The sequence below is a fragment of the Carassius gibelio genome, chromosome B3 (genome assembly GCF_023724105.1).
Source record: "Carassius gibelio isolate Cgi1373 ecotype wild population from Czech Republic chromosome B3, carGib1.2-hapl.c, whole genome shotgun sequence".
Classification (NCBI taxonomy): domain Eukaryota; kingdom Metazoa; phylum Chordata; class Actinopteri; order Cypriniformes; family Cyprinidae; genus Carassius; species Carassius gibelio.
In genome coordinates this window covers 44,032,843-44,056,368 of record NC_068398.1, presented here as the reverse complement: position 1 = coordinate 44,056,368, position 23,526 = coordinate 44,032,843, and the positions used below count along the sequence as shown (strand labels likewise).

At 34.8% G+C, this 23,526-nt stretch overlaps 1 pseudogene; it reads left to right on the top strand.

Annotated features, from left to right (window-relative positions):
* The first annotated feature begins 2,725 nt into the window (after window positions 1-2,725).
* On the top strand, window positions 2,726-4,277 carry LOC127953047 (piggyBac transposable element-derived protein 3-like; annotated as a pseudogene).
* Window positions 4,278-23,526: the final 19,249 nt, after the last annotated feature.

The following is a 23,526-nucleotide window of genomic DNA, read 5'->3' as shown; positions in this document are numbered from 1 at the left end:
TTTCACTTTCCATTTACTTGAAATCATTGTAGTTATTCAACACCCAGTGATAAAGATTACTGTTTGACTGAAGTAATAAAAGGTTTGGCCTGAGAATAAAGGTCAAAATATGTGAAAAGCCTGTAAAAAAAAATCGTAATTATCTTAACACACTGTTGATTCACTTTCTAAGCTGTTTTGAGTTTGTCAGTCTGTTACCTTGTCTTACAATTCTCTTTTAATTTAAATCCATTCAATAATTTACCTTGAAAACAGAATCCGTTCAGATGTGTTTTTTGTGATTGGGGTTATAGGCTACTTAGTCATAAAAACATTAACAAGGTGAATTTTGGACCTTGAGGTCTAAATACAGGCTGAAATCAGAGATGCTGTCATACCATGCCTGTACATCTTAAAGAGAAGAACACTAAATAGTAATTATGTCTTGTTATTATTCTGTATTGAGTTGAAGTCACCTTTATTTTTAATTTACTGTTTAGTGTGAAATTTCCAAACTTCATAAGGAAAAAAGAAAACAGAGAAGGAGATCACAATGGGAGGATCAGGATCAACACCCCAAACTGAAACACCACCACCACCACCACCATCACTAGGTAAGTTAATGTTAATATATATTCTGCCAAATTTAATTGTTTTTCTTTTAATAAAAGTGTGTTTATTATTCAATTCAGTGCATCCCTAATATATATAGTACATTTTACATTTGTACTCGGTTGAAATGTGTCGAAATTAGAGCTCACCTCAGACTTTATAATATTTATAGTGAATCCTTTACGTTTTTTAAATAATAGCAAAATACTACTTGAACTTTTGAAGTTAGCTTTTAAATGATCTTGGAATGGAATACTTGTTCATCAAAGTTATTTTTATTTTACCAGCACACACGTCATGTATCATCTGTTTGATCAGTTCTTGGTGTTTCTTTCTATGGTTATTTTGTAATTAGTCTCGCCAGTTCCTCGTTTCAAAATCATAAATCATTTCTATCTCTGTTAACAGAATATGATAAACCATGGAGGTACATACCCTGGGAGTAAGTGGAAAAATAATTATTCTTTTAAAAATAAAAATGACAATCTATTTGTACAAGCAAAAGTGTGTATCTTCGACATTGTTTTGTAAAAAGGGCCCTTTTTCAACAGCTATAAAGAATTTTTTGAGAAAAACCTGAGGGAGCTTAAGCTGAGTGATCCAAAAGTTAAGTACATCAGGATCTTGCTGACTGGAGAAGTGGGAGCAGGAAAATCCAGCTTCATCAACTCAGTCAGTAGTGCTTTTCAAAGAAGAATCACAACAGACGCTCTTGCTGATAATACTGGTGCGGGTGGTACGAGTTTAACAAGAACAGTGAGTAATGAACCTGCATGTTTTAATTTAAAATGGTTTATTAAATAATGTTAACTATATACTCTACAAAGGAAAAAATAATCTATTGAGGAAGCACAACTGAATGATATATATACATAAATGCAGCCATGGTCAAGATATATTTGTGGCAATAGCCAACAATACATAGTATGGGTCAAGATTATAGATTTTTCTTTTATGCCAAAATCATTGGATTAGTAAAGATCATGTTCCATCAAGATATTTTGTAAATGTCCTACATTTGGACAACTTTAAAGGTGCTGTATGCAATTTTTTGACTCTACTAAAGCATAAAAATAGCATAATATGGTTGCAGATATTTAAGAAACATGCTAAGTTAACACTTGTTTATCCGCAATATAATACTACGGTCAGTTATTCTCCTTTGAAAATGTGCGTTCTGGGCTGTCTGGAATGACGGTCTGTGTTTTGGTTTGTCAAACCTGCTCAATGACAGTTTACCCAAATGTTTTTCTGCACCCCGGGTTGCCAGTTTGTGGAAAACACAGCGTATTTTATTTTATTAATCGTCAAGTGAGCTCGTTCCTGTTGGCGTCTTTAACCCTTGTGCATCCTTGAGGACATTTTTGACTTTTTCAGTTTAGTTTTTTTTTTTATAACTTTGCCTGTGTTTATGCTAACTGCATAAAATTTGCCACAGGTTTGTATTTTTATTGGAATTTTTATATTTCACCTTAATTTCTTTAAAAAAATCTATTTTCTACTAGGTACACAAAATACTTCCTTTCAGGACCTTTTGGACAAAAATGTCCCCATTGAAACCCATTAAAACGGCAATTTTTAATCCTGGTGCCATTCAACTATAAAATGATTCAATCTTTGTTAACAGGCTTCCATTCTGTTGGCAAAGCTTCAAAATTTTTATTTTTATTATTTTTTACCAGATGGTGCCATTTTTTCAGGTTTGGCATATAAAGCAAATTATCGCTTTATTGTTGTTTTCTGCTGTCTTCGGCTTATGCATATTATAGTGCCAATTAGATATTTTATGAAGCTATAATTGTGTGGGTGTGTTGGTATGGATGTCAGAGTTTTTTTTTTTTGTATGTGTGTACTGAAAATGTTATGTGTGTGTGAACAGTTTGAATGAAAAAAAAAATATTGTACTGGAAATCACAAGATGAAGAGACGTTTCACAGCAAGGGAAGCTCTGGATCTAGTTGTGGCCAACAACAGTGAGCACCCGGCTACATGTGAAAGTGAGGATGAAGAGTTGACTTCAGAGGATGAAGTTGAGTTTGCATTAGAGTCTGACTCTGATAGCTCTTGTTCCTCTGATGACAGCACTGAGAGTGAGGACACAGAAGAGACTGCACTGGTCTTCCACTCACACTGAGACGCTGCGCTACAATCCTGCAAAGGGTATGACACCGGGTCCCACACACTATGCAACTGCCCGCATCACAACTTTGCAGTCCTGCTTCGACCTCTTTATCATCGAAGAAATCATTCAGCTTCTTCTGGAGAACACTAATTTACACGGGAGGCGTTTTGTGACGGATTGGATTGATTTCGATTCCACTGACATTCAGGCATACATCGGGCTGCTGATTCTGGCCGGCGTGTACAAGTCCCGAAATGAATCAACAAGAAGCCTGTGGGATGTGGAAAACGGCCGTTCCATTTTCCGAGCCACCATGTCCCACCGTGAATTCAAGCTCCTAAACTCCACCATGAGGTTCGATGATAGGATGACACGACCTGCACGTTACATGCATGACAAGCTGGCTGCATTTCGGACCATCTGGGAGAAGTGGACACATCGCCTTCCCCTGCTGTTCAACCCAGGCCAGGATTTCTGTGTGGATGAGAAGCTCGTCCCTTTCAAAGGCCGATGCAGATTTCGGCAGTACATGCCCAGCAAGCCTGCCAAGTATGGCATAAAAATTTGGGTCACCTGTGATGTCACCACATCCTATGCATGGAAGTTACAAATTTACACGGGGAAGTCTCCTGGAAGTCATTCGGAGATGAACCAATGAAAAAGGGTCATTCTGGAAATGACGGAGGGGTCCAGGGGAACACTGTGACCTGTGACGATTTTTTCACCTCCTATGGACTGGCGGAGGAGCTCCTAAAGAGGAAGATGGCCCTAGTCGGCACAATTCGCACGAACAAGCCAGAGCTTCCCCCTCAGCTGCTTCACATAAAGCATAGAGGACTTCTGTCCTCCCTCTTTGCTTTTACTAAGACGCACACAGCTGTGTCTTACGTACCCAAACGAGGGAAGAATGTACTGCTCCTTAGCACCAAGCACCGTGAGCCAGCTGTGAGCGACACTGAAAAAAAGAAGCCAGTGATCATCACAGACTACAACCGCTGCAAAGGAGGTGTCGACAACCTGGACAAGGTATGTGTCATTATGCTTCAGTTGCACACACATTTATTCTTACTGCAAAATGCTTTTATTATTCAGTATTTTTTGTATCTATATATTCAGTGTTGTAGTTTTGTATTCTTACTGCATAGTTCCTTTATAATTTAGTATTTCTTGCATTTCTATACACAATATTATATTTTTGTGAATGATGAGAAGAATATTTAGTTTATTTCTTCTTTTGCAGGTTGTTGTACTGTGGTCAGCCGTGGATCCCTCCTGGAACCAGGGCAAAACATTTAGACGGAGGCTGTTTTTGGAGGAACTGGGGAAAGCACTTGTGATGCCGCAAATGTCACGAAGACAGCGCATCCCCCGCACACCATCTACGTCCACCACAATGGAGGATCAACAGCAGGGAGACCCAAACAACAAAAAGAGGAAGGTCTGCACGTTCTGCACTGACAAAAAGAAAAAAAGTGCTTCCACCTGCAACAAGTGTGGCAAGCATATCTGCAAAGTCCACACAATCACATACTGCAGCTCCTGCTGTGAGGGAATTCCCTCATAGTTGGCAAATGCCTACTATTTCTGTTATCTGTTCTCTACTAATTCCCTCTGTATAAATGTCTACTATTTCTGTTCTGAGTGTTCTCCAGTTTTGCACAATAAATCTTGTTCTTGTTCAAAGTGATCTTGTATTTTTGCTTTATTTATAGAGCAATATAAGATATATTCTATCAAAAAGTAAAAACTTTGGAGGATAATAGGAGTAATAAAACAATGATTTGACTTGGACATTTTTGTCCTTTATTGACCTGAGTGGTAGTTTTTATTTGAAATGTGATACTGCATAAAAATATGAAAGCATAAAAATGAATGTTGTTGTTAACCATTGACATATCCAAGGATGTAATATTTAAAGGAAAAAAAAAACTGCTTAGCATTTAGTATATGGAAATGTTTTATTATTATTATTATAATGTTTATAAAAATCAACAGTGGCATTATGTAAAGAAACTGGCGTTTAAGCGTGTTAAAATTCTGAAAATTAATGAATGTTTGGTCATTGTGATTAGAGCTGATGCTGGTTAAAAAAATGGCATCAGTGAAAGTGGAAAAAAATATAAATCTGTAATATTTTTATGGCACTTTTTTGACATGGACATTTTTGTCCCCTATGGACCTATGTGTAACTTTTTTTAATTGATGCACAAGGGTTAATCTGGCAACTTGCGTGTGCGTCAAGTCTGAGGAGCAGGGGCCAATCACTGTTGGCCAATCACAGCATATATATATATATATATATATATATATATATATATCAACAGTTTTAAAATAACATATGGATGCTGCTGTTAGGTTCTCTAAAATCTACAGAGGTCATTTGGGTTAAAATGTATTCAGTATATATCAAATGTCTGACTCAGAACTGTATAATTTGGTAACACTTTAGAAGGAATTATTGAAGAACTAACAAGTGATTATTCACTACTGCTAACTACTAAGGCAGATGCGTTAACTACTCAGTATGTTATATAATTTTATTATTGTTAAGTAACAGTTAGGTAATCAGTAGCTAATGTATTCTGTCATACCTCCTGAAGAATTACTATTAGTTATCTACTAGTTAATATTCAAGAAAAATAACTATGACATAACTAGTACTGAACAGTTATACATAGATATTCACTATAATATAATCAGGCTGTGGCCCACAAACCAAGTACTTGAGTAAAATGTATTAAGAAATGTTTTCGTCTGAAATAAAGATCGTAAACAACTTGTTGTGTATTTTAAAAGTTTATGATTTATAGGTTTTTTTAGAGTGTATGTTTCATTTGAGTCAAAATAATGTAGTAATTATTTATTAATAGCTGCACTTTAGAATACCGTTTCAGTTTTGAAATAATTCCTGCAGAATTATCTGATAATTCTTCATTGATTACTAAAGGCTTCACTATATTTTCACTTTAGGACAGACCTACTGTTTCAGGTGTGAAATAGGTCCTGCACAATTATTTGTTAATTATTTATTAATTACTAATGGGTTCCCAATATTTTCACTTTAGAATAGTTCTACTGTATCAGGTGTGAAAAAGGTCCTGCAGAATTATTTGATAATTCTTCATTAATTATTAATGGGTTCCCTGTTTTCACTTCAGAATTAGGGATGCATTGATACCACTTTCTGATACCGATACTTTCATTTTTGGTACTCGTTGATACAGATATGATACCTGTATTTTCACAGCATTTGTCATTTTTTACAAATGTTGGCTACAGAGACAAAATAATAATAATAGTAAGAAGAAGAAGAAGAATCATGTTAGTTGGCTTCATTTATCAAACATATATATTTAGGTCAGTGGCCCCTGTCTTGGAATTGTTGGCAGAATTCGGTGAAAACTAATTGAGAAACCCAGTTCTACACCAACAAGCAAAAGTAATCATCTACATGAAACAATCCAAATGCCTCATTTTTCTTGCTGGTTGCCTTTGTATGTGTCTATATCAAATACATTTGAAATGCACAAGTTGTTTATTTTATCGTCGTACTTCTGCATTTATTTACAGTACAGAACTTATTACATCAGAAATGGACCATCAGTTCTGCCTTTTGTCTTCAATGATACCATGGGCTTAGAATCCAGAGAATCACATGGTGCACATCCAGATGACATCATCAAAGCCCTTGAGGGTCTCCTTAAGGAAGGACACAATGTGAGGAGGAAACTTTTGCCTTTTTTTGTGTAATTATTTCAGTGTTATTCAAACAATGCATCGACACCGCAGAGTTATAACATAATGACTTTCCTCTCGCTTCTTTGTTTTTCTCTTTTATTTTTACTTTCAGTTCAATCCAACTGATTCTACTAAAAATGATGACTGCAAAAGTGAAACAAGGCTTGAGGATCTGACATACTGTCTGGTCTACATCATAGCAGCTGACAAAGTATCATTCATGAAACATGAAGTCTTCAAAAAGATTAAATACATTAGAGAGAAGGCCAGCAGTCTGGGTGAGTATCAGCAATACATTTTAATAATCTGTTAAAATATCCACATCATAAATGCATCTCACTAAAAGAAGATTCACTAATGTGTTTTTTTGTAGGATTCTAAAAACAAATATAATACTTAAATAGTCAACTTTATTTGGCTCATTGAAAGTTTTTGAAACTTTCTTAATGCCACACAAATCTAGAAAATGATGTAGAATGTAACATCACACAATTAATCCATATTTAAATTTATTTTCCATTCAACAGGAATTCCTCAGGTAATCATCATGACGAGGGTGGATGAAATTTGCCCACTAGTCAGAAAAAACCTAAGAAAAATCTACACTAGCAAGAAGATAAAAGAGAAGGTATTACAGTTCCTCTCTGTTCTCAGATAGAGAATGTGGGGTCAGATCTCTGGCTGCACCCCTTCAGATTTGTCTAACAGTATAGGGCTTTACAACATAATAATAATACATGCATTATTTTAATAATTTTCTGCAGATCATTAGTATGGCTAGTCCCAAAAAACGATGATTGAGTTTTAATAAAGTTGCTCTTTCCACTGACACAAGTAGATTTATAACATGATACAAACATAAATATGTTCAAGAGCATATTCTTTTATATACCGTATTTTTCGGACTATAAGTCGCACCTGAGTGTAAGTTGCATCAGTCCAAAAATACATCATGATGAGGAAAAAAACATATATAAGTCGCTCTGGACTATAAGTCGTATTCTTTTAGAACCAAGAACCAAGAGAAAACATTACCGTCTCCAGCCATGAGAGGGCGCTCTATGTCTTCAGTGTAGACTACAGGAGAACTGAGCAGCATAGAGCGCCCTCTGGCGGCTGGAGACGGTATGGTTTTCTATTGGTTAATTTCTCTCGGTTCATGTCAAATTAATTTTGATAAATAAGTCGCACCTGACTATAAGTCGCAGGACCAGCCAAACTATGAAAAAAAGTGCAATTTATAGTCTGGAAAATATGGTACATATATCAGAACCCCCAGAAATATTCAGCCCGTGTTCTTCATTCTCCAGATGGAGCAGTGCTCTAATTCAGTTGGTGTCCCTATGAGCCACATCTTCCCTGTGAAGAACTACCATGAGGAAAGTGATACACAAAATGACATTGATGTACTGATCCTGAGGGCTCTCACACCCATTGTGCAGATGGCAGATGATATGCTGAACAGAAGAAAACATCTAACACAATAGAGAAAGCATAGGCAATTGTGGGAATGTGTATTAATGAATGTTACTTCTTCTCATACTGTGTAAAGTATAACTGTAGCTTTATACACAAGGCTGAACTGTCTCTATGTTTCTGATAAGAACTGATAAACCAGTACATGGAGCTCCAGGAACTGGGACGCATGTTAAACCTTGAGCAGACAGGGAGGGTGATATATGTACTTGAGATTTCTGTTCTCGGCCACTTCTCATCTGACACTTGTGTAACCAAGGTTACCATAGAGTAGGGCTTGCATAGACTAGTCGAGAAGTCGAGTGATCGACTACTTCAACCACTAGTCGGCGCTGTCGGAAACAATCGACTACTCGAGCATGCATTAAGCATAATGTGTACAAAGCGTTTGCAAGTACAACATTAATTTTAAGAGTACAAAATTGTGTGTAGCTGTTACTTTTTATGACCTTATCTATGTTGCATGTAAAAATAAAATATGTAATGTAATAATTAGGGGTGTGCCTGAAGCCGAATTCCTTATTTGGAATGGCACGGATAATGGCTTAAAAAATGAATAACAGACAAATAAATTAAGAATAATTCTGCCTGAATACTCGGCTGAAGCTGACACAGTCTGGAGTTTGCTAGATAACAGTTGAGCCAGGGGATCAGCGCAATATTTTACAGAGACCTCTAAAGTCACGAGTGTGACGTGAATAAATGTAAACTTTATGAATGAAAAGAGCGCAAATCAAACACAGCATTGCTGTTGCCTCTCTGAGCATCCCTCATAAATCAGAGCTTGGCAAGAGTTATATCACCTATAATAATACATCATACATGTTCTATTATTTGTATATATTTAAAATGCAATGCTTTAAACCTTAGACTACGATATGATACTAATGAATGAATAAGCACAGCGCGCTCACCAATCAAACAGCCGTGCTGCGCGTCTCTAAAAAACCAAACCAGTTCTAGCAGGCTTATAATCAGCTTCCATACGGATAAATTTTTTTACTTGTCCTACATGTTTGCATCTTTACAATTTAAATTAATCATTATTTTAGTTTAACATGACATACTTGTTCAGTGATAACTATGGAAAAAAGATTTCCATAACGGTCTTATCAACGTTGTATCCGAATGCAGATATGAAAAATGTTGTGATTGTTACAGATACAAATACAGATACAAATACTGGCTGTTACATGAAAATGTAAATATTTAATGTCATAATTATAAAGTTTTGACAATTTACATATGTAATTGTAGCATACGGCTATGAACTAATAAATGTCTATTGATTGAAAAAAAACTATTTAATGTCTTTTCATTTACAATAGCATGAACCACAAGTAATCGAATAACTCGAGAATTTTTTTAATAAAAAATCGACTAGTAGAAATCATGCAACTCCTATCATAGAGTAACTCAGAAATAAATAATGTTATTAATATAATAACATAATAATGTGAAAACTAGTGAAAGGTACTTAAAATAAGTATATTCATAAAATAAATAATTTTATACAAACATATATTTTTATTAGGTTATTAATGTGACCAATAGCGATCCGTTTTGGACTTGAGATGGGCCAGTGGCAAAGTTTAAAGAAAATGTAAATGCTTTTTTCTTTACTGTACTTGCCTTGACAGTATGCCAAATATCTGGACTGCTTCTGAGAATAATTGGTAAGATGTCAAGGCCCAGTTATTTGCTGCATTCATGTACACAACCTGCAATTACAAAGGAAAAAAAATGCAACAAAAAGAACAAAAGTAAATACATTGGGATTTAATGTATTACAAGTTTCTTTTCAATAAACAGGAATCAATTTTCATAAACATCATAGTGAATGGACTGATCTTGTTAGTAGATCACTAGTAACACTGTAAATCAAATGCAATCATGATGAAACCTGTGTTTTATAGCAACACAGACTAAACTAACCTTCAAATATTACGATGTATCTATTTAAAAGATTAAAGAGAAAACATTTTTTAAACACTTCACTGTCATTCATTTAGCTTTATGTATATATATATATATATATATATATATATATATATATATATATATATATATATATATATATATATATTTGTGTGTGTGTGTGCATCATTATCGTCTATAAAATATGTGTATTTCTTATTACAAGACTGCAATCACTAGCAATCAGAAGAATTCCAGTTAATCAAGTATCTACAAAAGATCTTCTCTATAAACAATGCATTAAATTACATTAAAGACACAAATAATTAAACAAGCAAATGAAATGATAACTCACATGTATCTGGTCCACTGATGAAGTCATGGGTCACAGGGCCGTTTGAAGGAATTTGGGGGCCCCAAACAAAATGGACATAGAGGCCCCCCGACCCACGCACGCACGCAAAGCCTACAGGAACCACAGCATAGCCATACCGTTTAAGTTCACCCACACTTTATATAAATAAAAAAGGTTTACAGTGCAAATACTGCTTGAAAAAATAGTTTGGGGGGAATTCAATAGTGATTTGCACTGTTTTTGTTTTCTAATAATATGACAGCACACACTTATCAGTTTAAACTCTGGGATGTGCAGGACATCAGTTATATTATAGAGCTTGTGGTACCTTGTGCTATATAAAGGAAACATCAGCACTGAGAAGTGATGCATCTGTTGATGTTGAGGATGAAGTTGATGGTGTAGCTGGGAAAATAATAAAAAAAAAAAAATCTGAAATTACCTGTGAAGTACGTTTTACAATTTCAATGTCAGCATATTGACAGAGGTCACTATTAACAGCTCAGGGGTGCGTTTCCCAAAACCATAGTTGCTAACTAAGTTAGATGGTAGACACTTTGTAATAACAATCATTAATAGATGGTAAATTGATAGTTAATTAATCTTGAGTTAATTGTCATTTAACTGTTAGCAAACAGTATTTTTACTTATTATAAAGTTTACCGAAAAATTTAAGATATATTAGCATTTCCATATTTTGATATTAGAAGGGAAGGGATGCAGGCAGCTGCTTTCACTACCAATGCTTAAAAACATCCCAAGCTAATGTTTGATGCACAGAATTTATTGTGTGGTTTTCATAACCCCCATTTGGTAAATATATTATCACGGTGGAATAGTTTAGCATGCTATTTGCTATGCCACTTTCATCTAGGGCTGTAGCTATAAAATTTTTTAGTAATCAAGTATTCTACCAAAAATTCCATCGAATAATCGAGTAATCAGATAAAATGTGTTTTTGCTTATTAATATTAATTATGCAAGAGAAAATAAGACTCCTGGGTCTCTTAAAATGAACAACTAAGTTTCCTTTTTTAGAAAATCTTTATTTTTTTTTTATTTTTAAATGCATAGAATGCAATGCATACATAAAAAATAAACATTTAATTATTATCCATTGTTTCTCTGTCTGTACTTGTACTGTGAACAATGACAATAAAGTTTGACAGATGAATTAAGTGCATTTAAGTGCCATTCAGTTGAGGTTTTAAATAAAGTATTTTCTGAGATGCACACTACATGTAACACAAAACATTAATTTAATTTATATTTTAATTTATGAAAATTTTGCAAACTTAACTTTTTGGTAAACAATGGGGATTTACTATTAAAAATAAAACATGGAAGAAATTTTGTGTGATTAAACCTTAAAAAAAGTTTGATTTTTTTAAGTAGTAGGCTATGTACATTCTGCTGAACAATAGAAATACATCTCTGGCAAATACTTGTCTAAAACAGGACTTTTATTTTGACGGGTTGACGTACCTTTACAGTTCTGTGTATGTGATGTAAAGCTAATTTTACTCAAACTGTCATGACGTGACTCTCAGAGCAGTTCTGGAGATGTTGTTCATGTGTTCTCGTCTTATTTAGTGAGACAGCAGACGCTGAAATTACCGTGAGCGTCAAGTGGCCAGGCCAGCTCGGGGCCCCAAGCAATTGCTTGGTTTGCCTGCCTTGTCCCGACGGGCCTGATGGGTCAAGTCAAGTGAATTATTAATCATTTTCTAACAGGCGTCCAATACTGACTTCAGGAAAAGGGGAATAACCAATGACATCTGAGATAACAACTAAAACAGCAAGCCCCGCCCCACGACTGACAAAAATAAAATTGTTAGCGCGAGCAGAGGTGAGATGATCGAGCGCGAGGATGTGGGGAATGACCCTGCACGTGCGAGGGCTTGCATTGCGCGCAGAGTACATGTCATGCGTGCGCGAGAGTTTGAAATGAGCTCGCGGGCTCCCGTTTCCTCGCGGGCTCCCGTTTCCTCGCGTCCGATTCAGTTTTCCTCTCGCGGAAGCGATTTAGCGCGCGCGCCAGCATCAGTTGTATGCTCGGTTATTATAGGCATTGATTTGCCGTCATAAAGGAGACAGAGAAGTTGAGCCAGCGCAGGAGAGACTTGTGGCTAGCTAGAATAAATAGACTAAACTTTCAGCCAACTGCCCACAGCAAGGTCTGTTCTCATCATTTTATCACATGTAGCTAGGCTAACATTACAGTTTTTAGATAACAATGTTACCTCACAGCAAAGTCTGTCCCCATAATTTGTTAACATATGGTTAGCTGTAACGTTAAGTGTGAGCAGTTGTTGAAACTGCTCTTTCAAATAGAGGAAGCTGACATAAATTGAGACAATTATTAACAATTATTAACTAACGTTCTTTAAAAGTTGTGTAAATGTTAGTACAAAACGTTATTAAAATAATGTTTTTGGAACGTTCTTATAACGTTGTTAATGTTCTTGTAAGGCTGATAGAAAACGTCCTTAGAACAACGCTCTCGGAACGTCTTTAGGACGTTATCTGTTCTTGATGAATATTCTTATAAGGTCGCTAGAAAACGTTCTTAGAACAACGTTCTCGGAACATCTTTAGGACGTTATCTGTACTTGATGAATGTTCTTATAAGGTCGCTAGAAAACGTTCTCAGAACAACGTTCTCGGAACGTCTTTAGGAGGTTATCTGTACTTGATGAATGTTCTTATAAGGTCGCTAGAAAACGTTCTTTGAACAACGTTCTCGGAACGTCTTTAGGACGTTATCTGTTCTTGATGAATGTTCTTATAAGGTCTCTAGAAAACGTTCTCAGAACAACGTACTCGGAACGTCTTTAGGAGGTTATCTGTACTTGATGAATGTTCTTATAAGGTCGCTAGAAAACGTTCTTAGAACAACGTTCTCGGAACGTCTTTAGGACGTTATCTGTACTTGATGAATGTTCTTATAAGGTCGCTAGAAAACTTTCTTAGAACAACGTTCTCGGAACATCTTTAGGACGTTATCTGTACTTGATGAATGTTCTTATAAGGTTGACAGTAAACGTTTTTGGAACAACATTCTCGGAACGTCTTTAGGACGTTATCTGTACTTGATGAATGTTCTTATATAAGGTCGCTAGAAAACGTTCTTAGAACAATGTTCTCGGAACGTCTTTAGGACGTTATCTGTACTTGATGAATGTTCTTATAAGGTCGCTAGAAAACTTTCTTAGAACAACGTTCTCGGAACGTCTTTAGGACGTTATCTGTACTTGATGAATGTTCTTATAAGGTTGACAGTAAACGTTCTTAGAACAACGTTTTCGGAACGTCTTTAGGACGCTATCTGTACTTGATGAATGTTCTTATAAGGTTGACAGTAAACGTTCTTAGAACAAAGTTCTCGGAACGTTTTTAGGACGTTATCTGTACTTGATGGATGTTCTCATAAGGTTGCTAGAAAATGTTCTTGGAACAACTCGGAACGTCTTTAGGACGTTATCTGTACTTGATGAATGTTCTCATAAGGTTGCTAGAAAACGTTCTTAGAACAAAGTTCTCGGAACGTCTTTAGGACGTTATCTGTACTCGATGAATGTTCTTATAAGGTTGACAGTAAACGTTCTTAGAACAACGTTTTCGGAACGTCTTTAGGACGTTTTCTGTATTCGATGAATGTTCTTATAAGGTCGCTAGAAAACGTTCTTAGAACCATGTACTCGGAACATCTTTAGGACGTTATCTGTACTTGATGAATGTTCTTATAAGGTCGCTAGAAAACGTTCTTAGAACAATGTACTCGGCACGTCTTTAGGACGTTATCTGTACTTGATGAATGTTCTTATAAGGTTGATAGATAATGTTCTTAGCACAACGTTCGCTGAACATCTTTAGGAATTTATTTGTACTTGATGAATGTTCTTGTAACGTTGATAGATAATGTTCTTAGCACAACGTTCGCTGAACATCTTTAGGAATTTATTTGTACTTGATGAATGTTCTTGTAACGTTGATAGATAATGTTCTTAGCACAACGTTCTCTGAACATCTTTAGGGCATTTTTGTTCTTGATGAATGTTCTTATAACATTGTTAATGTTCTTGTAAGGTTCATAGAAAATGTTCTTAGCACCATGATATCTGAACATCTTTAAGACGTTATTTGCGCTCAATGAATTTTCTCATAATGTTGAAAGAAAACAATTTTAGAACAATATTCTTAGAGCGTTCAATTTTATTAATGTAATTTCTAAATTAATTGATTGCTAAATGTTGTTATGGTGTTATCCTAAAATATTCTGTTAAGAGCATGTCCTTATATTTTCAGGCTATTATGAGCGTTAACATAATGTTGGGAGAAACTTCTTTCTTATAGGCTATCTAAAACATGAATAGAATATAATGGAATAAAATAGAATATGATATAAAAATAAAAGTATTTAAATATGAAACTACAACCTTGAGTAGGTGGTGGCTAATCGCCTGAATGTAATTTATAATTATTAATTATATATCTTTTTGAATTTATTGAAGTCACTTCGGGGTATTAAGTGAATGGCATACACTGTAAAAGTGAAATTTGCCAATTGAAGTTAATTAATTTAACTCAAAAATGTAAAATATTTAATTTTAATTTGTGATTTGAATTCAAAAGCTATTTAGGTTAAGCAGAACTCAAGCTAAAAAAATTACATATTAATTTATTGAATCTAACATACAATCTATTCTTTTTAATTATAAATGGCTGACCACAAAATATTTAAAAGAATAATGAACATAATTCGTGTTTTCAAAAAGAGTAAAAAAGTAATTATTTTACTCGACAAAATAATATCCTTGTTTTTCAAAAACCGTGCGCATTTTTCAGTCAGTCACGTCACGTGCACTCCGCTCATCTCCCACTGGACCGCGCTCACTCACTCGCTGATGGGATCACAGCAGGATTAATGTTATTCGCGAGACACGATGCGGTCATGGTAAAAACAAAGGTACGTTAACGTTAAGCATTTCAAGCTTCTTTAATCCCATTTAAAGCACTCTAAAGTCAACTTTATCTGAAAATTAACAAGCTTAATTATAAAAATGTGTGTAACTCTAGCTAAGGTTAGCACAGGAGCAAAGTTATCAATGGCAAGTGTTAAATATGCAGTGTTATACACAACAGTTCGTCATTGGTAAATTAAGAAGTGTTTTTGTGGTTTATCACATTAACACAGCGTAAGAAGAGTCCCGCAAAGTGTAACGTTATTTTCAAACTAATGTTACCGTTAGAGAGACGCTGAGATGCCATCTTCCTGATCTCTAACCATCACTCCCGCCACAGATCTGAAGCGAGGTAAAGCGAACACACATTCACTGCATTAAAACACCTTTAAACTTTGTGTTCAGTGTTACTGAATATCTGTAGGTTTAATCTAGAATGTCCATCTGATGTTGATCAAGTTTACTAAATCCGCCGAACATTCAACAAAGGGGCTGAAGAGTGTTTATAATTGCTGTTTAACCTTAGTTAACATTTTAGTTATTTGCTCCTCACGTTGTCTTATTTAAAATTCATACTAACAAATTGCTGTCATACTTTGAAATCAATGTTTTCAGTGCAAAGGCAGAGAGTGAAGGTGTGGTATTGGCAGCAAGAAGGCAATAATTCAATTCAATTCAAGTTTATTTGTATAGCACTTTTTACAAAAAAAATCGTTACAAAGCAACTTTACAGAAAATTATGTTTCTACAATATTTAGTAGTAGCTAGTAGTTTGTGCACATTTGAAAGGATTTTAGAAAAAATAAAAATAATAATAATAATACAAGACGTAGTCAGCTAGACGATGAACTATCAATATTATTAATTAAGTTTTTATATGATTCAGTCACACATTTAGCAATAATTAAAAAGATACATTATTCGAATGCTTGGCGAAAGAGATGTGTTTTTAATCTAGATTTAAACAAAGAGAGTGTGTCTAAACCCCGAACATTATCAGGAAGGCTATTCCAGAGTTTGGGAACCAAATGTGAGAAAGCTCTACCTCCTTTAGTGGACTTTGCTATCCTAGGAACGACCAAAAGTCCAGCGTTTTGTGACCTTAGGGTGCGTGATGGGTTGTAGCGTGGTAGAAGGCTAGTTAGGTACGCAGGAGCTAAACCATTTAGGGCCTTATAGGTAAGTAATGATGATTTATAACTGATACAGAACTTAATAGGTAGCCAGTGCAGAGACTGTAAAATTGGGGTAATATGATCATATTTTCTGGACCTGGTAAGGACTCTAGCTGCTGCATTTTGGACTACCTGTAGCTTGTTTATTGACGAAGCAGGACAACCACCTAGAAGTGCATTACAATAGTCCAGTCTAGAGGTCATGAATGCATGAACTAGCTTTTCTGCATCAGAAACAGATAACATGTTTCATAGCTTGGCAATGTTTCTAAGATGGAAGAATGCAGTTTTTGTAACATTGAAAATATGATTTTCAAAAGACAAATTGCTGTCTAATATAACACCCAGATTTCTGACTGTAGAGGAAGTAACAGTACATCCGTCTAGTTGCAGATTGTATCTACAACATTCTGTGTAGTGTTTTTTGGTCCAATAATTAGTATCTCTGTCTTATCCGAATTTAATTGGTGAAAATTATTTGTCATCCAATCTTGTACATTTTTAACACACTCTGTTAGCTTAGATAATTGGGAAGTTTCATCTGGTCTCGTTGAGATATATAGCTGAGTATCATCAGCATAACAGTGGAAGCTAATTCCGTATTTTCTAATAATATTACCAAGGGGCAACATGTATATTGAAAATAGAAGGGGACCTAGGATGGATCCTTGTGGCACTCCATATTTTACTGATGATAAATGAGATGACTCCCCATTTAAGTAAACAAAATGGTAGCGATCGGACAGGTAGGATCTAAACCATCTTAGAGCCTGCCCTTGAATACCTGTATAGTTTTGTAATCGATCTATGCGTATGTCATGATCTATGGTGTCGAACGCAGCACTAAGACCAAGTAAGACTAGAAATGAGATGCAGCCTTGGTCTGACGCAAGGAGCAGGTCATTTGTAATTTTAACAAGTGCAGTTTCTGTGCTATGGTGGGGCCTAAAACCTGACTGAAATTCTTCATACAGATCATTTTTATGCAGGAAGGTGCTCAATTGAGCAGACACAACTTTTTCTAAAATTTTAGACATAAATGGAAGATTTGAAATAGGCCTATAATTTGCCAGTACACTAGGATCTAGTTTTGGTTTCTTAATAAGAGGCTTGATAACCGCCAGCTTGAATGGTTTTGGGACGTGACCTAAAGATAACGACGAGTTAATGATATTGAGAAGCGGTTCTTCGGCTACAGGTAACAGCTCTTTCAGTAATTTAGTGGGTACAGGATCTAATAAACATGTTGTTGGTTTAGATACAGTGATAAGTTTATTTAGCTCTTCCTGTTCTATGGTTGTAAAGCACTGCAGTTTATCTTTGGGTGCGATGGATGAAACTGAAGTGTTAGACGCTGTAGAATCTACATTCGCTATTGTATTTCTAATGTTATCTATTTTATCAGTGAAGAAATTCATAAAGTCATTACTATTTAACGTTGGTGGAATATTTGAATCAGGTGGCGTCTGGTAATTTGTTAACTTAGCCACTGTGCTAAATAAAAACCTTGGATTGTTTTGGTTATTTTCAATGAGTTTGTGTATATGCTCTGCCCTAGCAGTTTTTAGAGCCTGTCTATAGATGGACATACTGTTTTTCCATGCAATTCTAAAAACTTCTAAGTTCGTTTTTCTCCATTTGCATTCAAGACTACGAGTTACTTTCTTGAGAGAGTGAGTATTACTGTTATACCATGGTACAGTATGTTTTCTCTAACTTTTTTCAATTTGATCGGGGCAACAGCTTCTAATGTATTAGAGAAAATAGTACCCATGTTGTCAGTAATTTCGTCTAATTCATGTGTATTTTTGGGTACAAATAGCAGTTGAGATAGATCAGGCAGGTTATTTGCGAATCTTTCTTTGGTGGCTGGAACAATAGTTCTGCCCAGACGGTATCGCTGCGACATATAGTTAATATCAGTTATACGCAGCATGCACGATACAAGGGAATGGTCTGTAATATCATCACTTTGAGGTACAATATCTATAGCAGTAAGATCGATTCCATGCGATATAATTAAATCTAGTGTATGATTAAAACGATGAGTGGGCCCGGTGACATTTTGCTTGACTCCAAAGGAGTTTATTAGGTCAGTAAACGCAAGTCCAAATGCATCATTTGCATTATCAAAGTGAATATTAAAATCTCCCATGATTAGCGCCTTATCAACTGTAACTAGAAGGTCTGAGAGGAAATCTGCAAATTCTTTTAGGAATTCTGTATACGGCCCTGGTGGTCTGAAATAATATGGGCCTGAAATGAAGTAACGTTACCGGTAAGTACAACTCACATTGAACAAATTGATGGGCTTTAGTGTTGTACCAGATGTAATGTTAAAAACAGTTATTTAAATACATTATATTATTTTTTGATGATTCGCTATTAATGCAGATAAAATGATGACCAGAAATGACCAGCAGCACAAATGTTAAGTCTTCTGAAGCTATTCTATACTTTTGTTTTGTGATAATTTGATTAATCAAATCGTGAATACACAGATAAAAAATAAAAATTAAGTCCAACAAGAACGACATCTAAGAATCAGTCATGTTTGATTCAGATTAGGGCTCGGTGATATATGAAAAAATCTTGATATTGGCAAATTTTTTCAATATATATCTTTATATATTTTATATAATATATATAGATAATATAAATTTAATTCCTATAAGTAATTCCACATCGTCATGTTTTTACACATTATAAAAATAAGCTGTCCATAAATGTTACTTAACTGTGAGTTAAATTTCTCTAATTTTGTGTTTTGTCTTCAGGAACATTATCAGTCATTCAAGCTATGATATCCTGGCAGATCTACTTCCTGAAAAGAAGACTCAGCAGATCTTTTCAAGACACACTAGGTAGGACACAGTTCAGGACAACTTTATATTTACTTGGCAACATTTTTCTGAAATCAGCAGAAATTACTGAATAGTTGATCTAGGGATGTTCATTTTGTTTCATTTTCAATGGGAAATGATTAAATGTTTATTTTTGATGTATGCATTGCATTCTATGCATTTAAAAAAAAAAAAAAAAATCTATAAAAGGAAACTTAGTTGTTCATTTTAAGAGACCTAGGAGTCTTATTTTCTCTTGCATAATTAATATTACATTTTAATTAAGCAAAAACGCATTTTATCTGATTACTCGATTAATCGATGGAATTTCTGGTAGAATACTTGATTACTAAAATATTCGATAGCCACAGGCCTAGATTAAAACGTTACATTATTTCCAAGCTTACCATAATTAAAAGCTGGTGAATAGTCACATAACGTGTTATGTGAACATAAAAACATAACATGTTGATATGTAAAAATCAACCCAACAGAGTCAAAATTTTAAATGGTTTAAAAACATTTTATGGATATCAAACCAGTGGAATATTACATTTTATTCCTTCAACAAATAACAAATCATTTTAATGCAGCTAGCTCGTAATCACGAATTACGTGGGAGACAGAAAGTTTCTCGCTCTGCACAGTGGAGTGTAGTGTTGTCACGGTACCAAAATTTCAGTATTCGGTACAGATACCAGTGAAAATCCACAGTTCTCTGTACCAATTTTTGGTACCAAAGCAAAACACAAAAATATGCTAATTTAAAAAAAAAACTTTAGCACTAAAAATAAAAGCAATGCCATTCTTTATACTTATTTACAATTGTGTTTAAAGTTATATAATTTGTCTTTTAATTTATGAAATTGATACACATTTTATTTCTGGTAAATAAAGGGTATTTTCTATTGAAATTAAAACATGGAAGAAATATTGTGATTTATTTCTTTAAAAAATAAAGTTGTATAAAATGTTTCAACAGTAGTAGCAGTATCACATACATTTTACTAAATAAAATAGTAATATTTCTGGCACAATGCCTTTATGTAAAAATTAACTTTTAGGCCTAATGAATGCATATTTGTCATTTTAACTGAACTTAAGACTGGTGGTGATGCTTAAGATATTTTTGGTCATTGATGGTTTATGTAAAAAAAAAATAGTAATAGATCATGTTAATTATTATTAAAAGATAATACTACTACTAATTCTACTATCATACTAATGTATATACAATGCACTATGAATTGATGAGCTGCTGGGTTCATGAATATTAATCACGTTGGCTGCGTTCGGTCAAACTGATTTGCTGAAATCAAAACAAGGACGGTACTAAATCAGCGCAAGCCAATGAAATTGCCATTTGCGCATTACCTTTTAGTTGTAAAGATAATCCCAATTGTAAACGGTTTGCCTTTATTTGTGCAGCATCACAATAAAAACAAATCTTTTTGCATAAAATAAGCCTAAAGAAAAATAAGATGCCACTTTCTGCTGTCTGTTTCCTTTTGTACAGTAAAAAAAATAACTGAAAACTCTAAGACTGGCAAGAGCAGAATCCAAATCTTCAGTACTTATCCTGCTTGATCTGTCCGCTGCTTTTGATACGGTTAACCACCAGATCCTCCTATCAACCCTACTGGCAAATGGCATCTCAGGAACCACACTTCAATGGTTTGAGTCTTACCTATCAGATAGGTCCTTCAAAGTATCTTGGAGAGGTGAGGTGTCCAAGTCTCAACATCTAACTACTGGGGTGCCTCAGGGCTCAGTTCTTGGACCACTTCTCTTCTCTGTCTACATGGCATCATTAGGTTCTGTCATTCAGAAACATGGCTTTTCATACCACTGCTATGCTGATGACACTCAACTCTACCTCTCATTCCATCCTGATGATCCGACGGTAGCTATTCGCATCTCAGCTTGTCTAACTGACATTTCTTCCTGGATGATGGACCATCACCTTCAACTCAACCTTGCCAAGACAGAACTGCTTGTGATTCCAGCAAACCCATCGTTCTATCACAATTTCACCATCAAGTTAGGCACATCAACCATAACTCCTTCAAAAACAGCTAGAAGCCAGCTAGAGTTATGATTGATGATCAGCTGACTTTCTCAGACCACATTGCTAAAACGGTCCGATCCTGCAGATTTGCTTTATTCAACATCAAGAAGATCAAGCCCTTTCTTTGGAAACATTTCAACTTTCTCTTGTTCTGTCCAGGCTGGACTATTGCAATGCCCTCTTGGCAGGTCTTCCAGCCAATTCTATCAAACCTTTACAATTAATCCAGAACGCGGCAGCAAGATTAATTTTTAATCAGCCAAAAAGAATACACGTCACACCTCTGTTTATCAATCTCCACTGGCTTCCAATAGCTGCTCGCATAAAATTCAAGGCATTGATGTTTACCTACAAAACTACCACTGGCTCTGCACCCATTTACCTAAATTTGTTACTTCAGACTTATGTGCCCTCTAGAAGCTTGCGTTCTGCAAGTGAACGTCGCTTGATTGTGCCATCCCAAAGAAGCACAAAGTCACTTTTACGGACTTTTAAATTAAATGTTCCCTTCTGGTGGAATGACCTCCCCAACTCAGTCCGAGCAGCTGAGTCCTTAGCCATCTTCAAGAATTGGCTTAAAACCCATCTCTTCCATCTTTATTTGACCCTCTAACTTTAACACTCACTATTCTAATTCTATTCTTTAAAAAATCTAACTACCTTTCTAATCTTTTTGTATTATATTTTCTTTTAATTTATTATGCAATTGTATATGTATGTGTATGAGTAAAGACCTCTAACTAGCTTGCTCTATTCTTTTTTTATTTTTATTTTTAATTCTATCTGTTTTCTTTTTATTTATTATATTATTTAAAATCCCATGCTACGTGTACTGTGTTAACCTAACTGATACTTGTTATAGCACTTATATATCAGTGCTCTTTTGTTGTTGTTTATGATTGCTTCCACTGTCTTCATCTGTAATTCGCTTTGGATAAAAGCGTCTGCTAAATGAATAAATGTAAATGTAAATGTAATTTATAACTGTTTATCTCAAGTTCTTATCACCTTTTTTGATAGCCCAATAGATCCATCACACAGTGTGATCTGTAGTGATCTTATAGCACTGCTAAAATAATGCCGGCTTTAGAGTGAATTTCATTATCTCAACAGAACAGAGCTGATTTATTAAAAATAAAATAATATAAAAATATACATATATTCCTTTATTTTTAAACACTCCAACACAGAAGGTGGTGATAAAACCTTAACATTGGTGCCACCATTAAACCGAAGAAGAAGAGGAGGAAGAAGAGGAAAAAAGCTTAGTCACAGACAGTTCTGTCTCGTTGTGGAACGGTAAGGAGGGTTATTGATCTTCTCTGTGATATCGGTTTCATTTCTTTAATTATATTGACCATCCATGCTGGTTAAAGTAATATATTGTTGTTAAGATGTTTATTTATGTGTGTGAGTATTTTTGATGGATGGTTTCATATTTGTAATATTATTCATTGTTTAGTTTCGGTATGTAATATCTTTTTTGGGGGCCGTGTGTTGTAATCTTTGTATTTTAGATACATCTAATCTTAAACATTTTTATATGCTATAGTATTTCTAGTAAAACTATGGTTCATATTCTTAAGGGCTTATTTATCAAAATAAGATGAAATTAGTGCAAATTTTGTAAAAGTGGTTGGTTTGAACAAGGGAGCTACAGAGACAGGGCAAGCACAGAGGGGAACCAACAGACACATAGGAGCAGGGAAAACATCAAAATTCCAAACATAAAAAAGAGAATATACGACAAAAAGCTAATTTCATCCTTGGCTTGCCTTCAGCTGGATACTTTTTCATATCCAAGCTATTCTAAAAACATGGATCAGTATGTCCTGTTTCAAAAAAGGAAACGAGCAATTCTCAGAAAGGAGGAAAGATTAAGCTGCATATTTCAGATATTAATTTTATTATTTTTTGTTGCATTTTTTGCATGTAATTTGGATGTAATGTTTTGGATGTAACTGTCATTGAGAGATCTACATCATCCATGCTCGCTTTTTCTAATTCTTCAGTGTATCTGCTAGCTTCAATACTAATGTGTAGCGACAATTGCTGTAAATCATAGAAAACTTTATTTTGAAGTTTCTTGATTGTAATAATTTTATTGTAAGTAAATGATTAACAAAATTACTTCCGTATCGTCTTGGCACCATAGTAATGAAATACGCTAGAATTAATACTGAATATTGACTAAATTAATTAAATGTTATTATATAAAATGTTGGTTACATGTCAACTAATTTGCATTCGTTTGCAGCTGTCTACTAACTCTCAGAG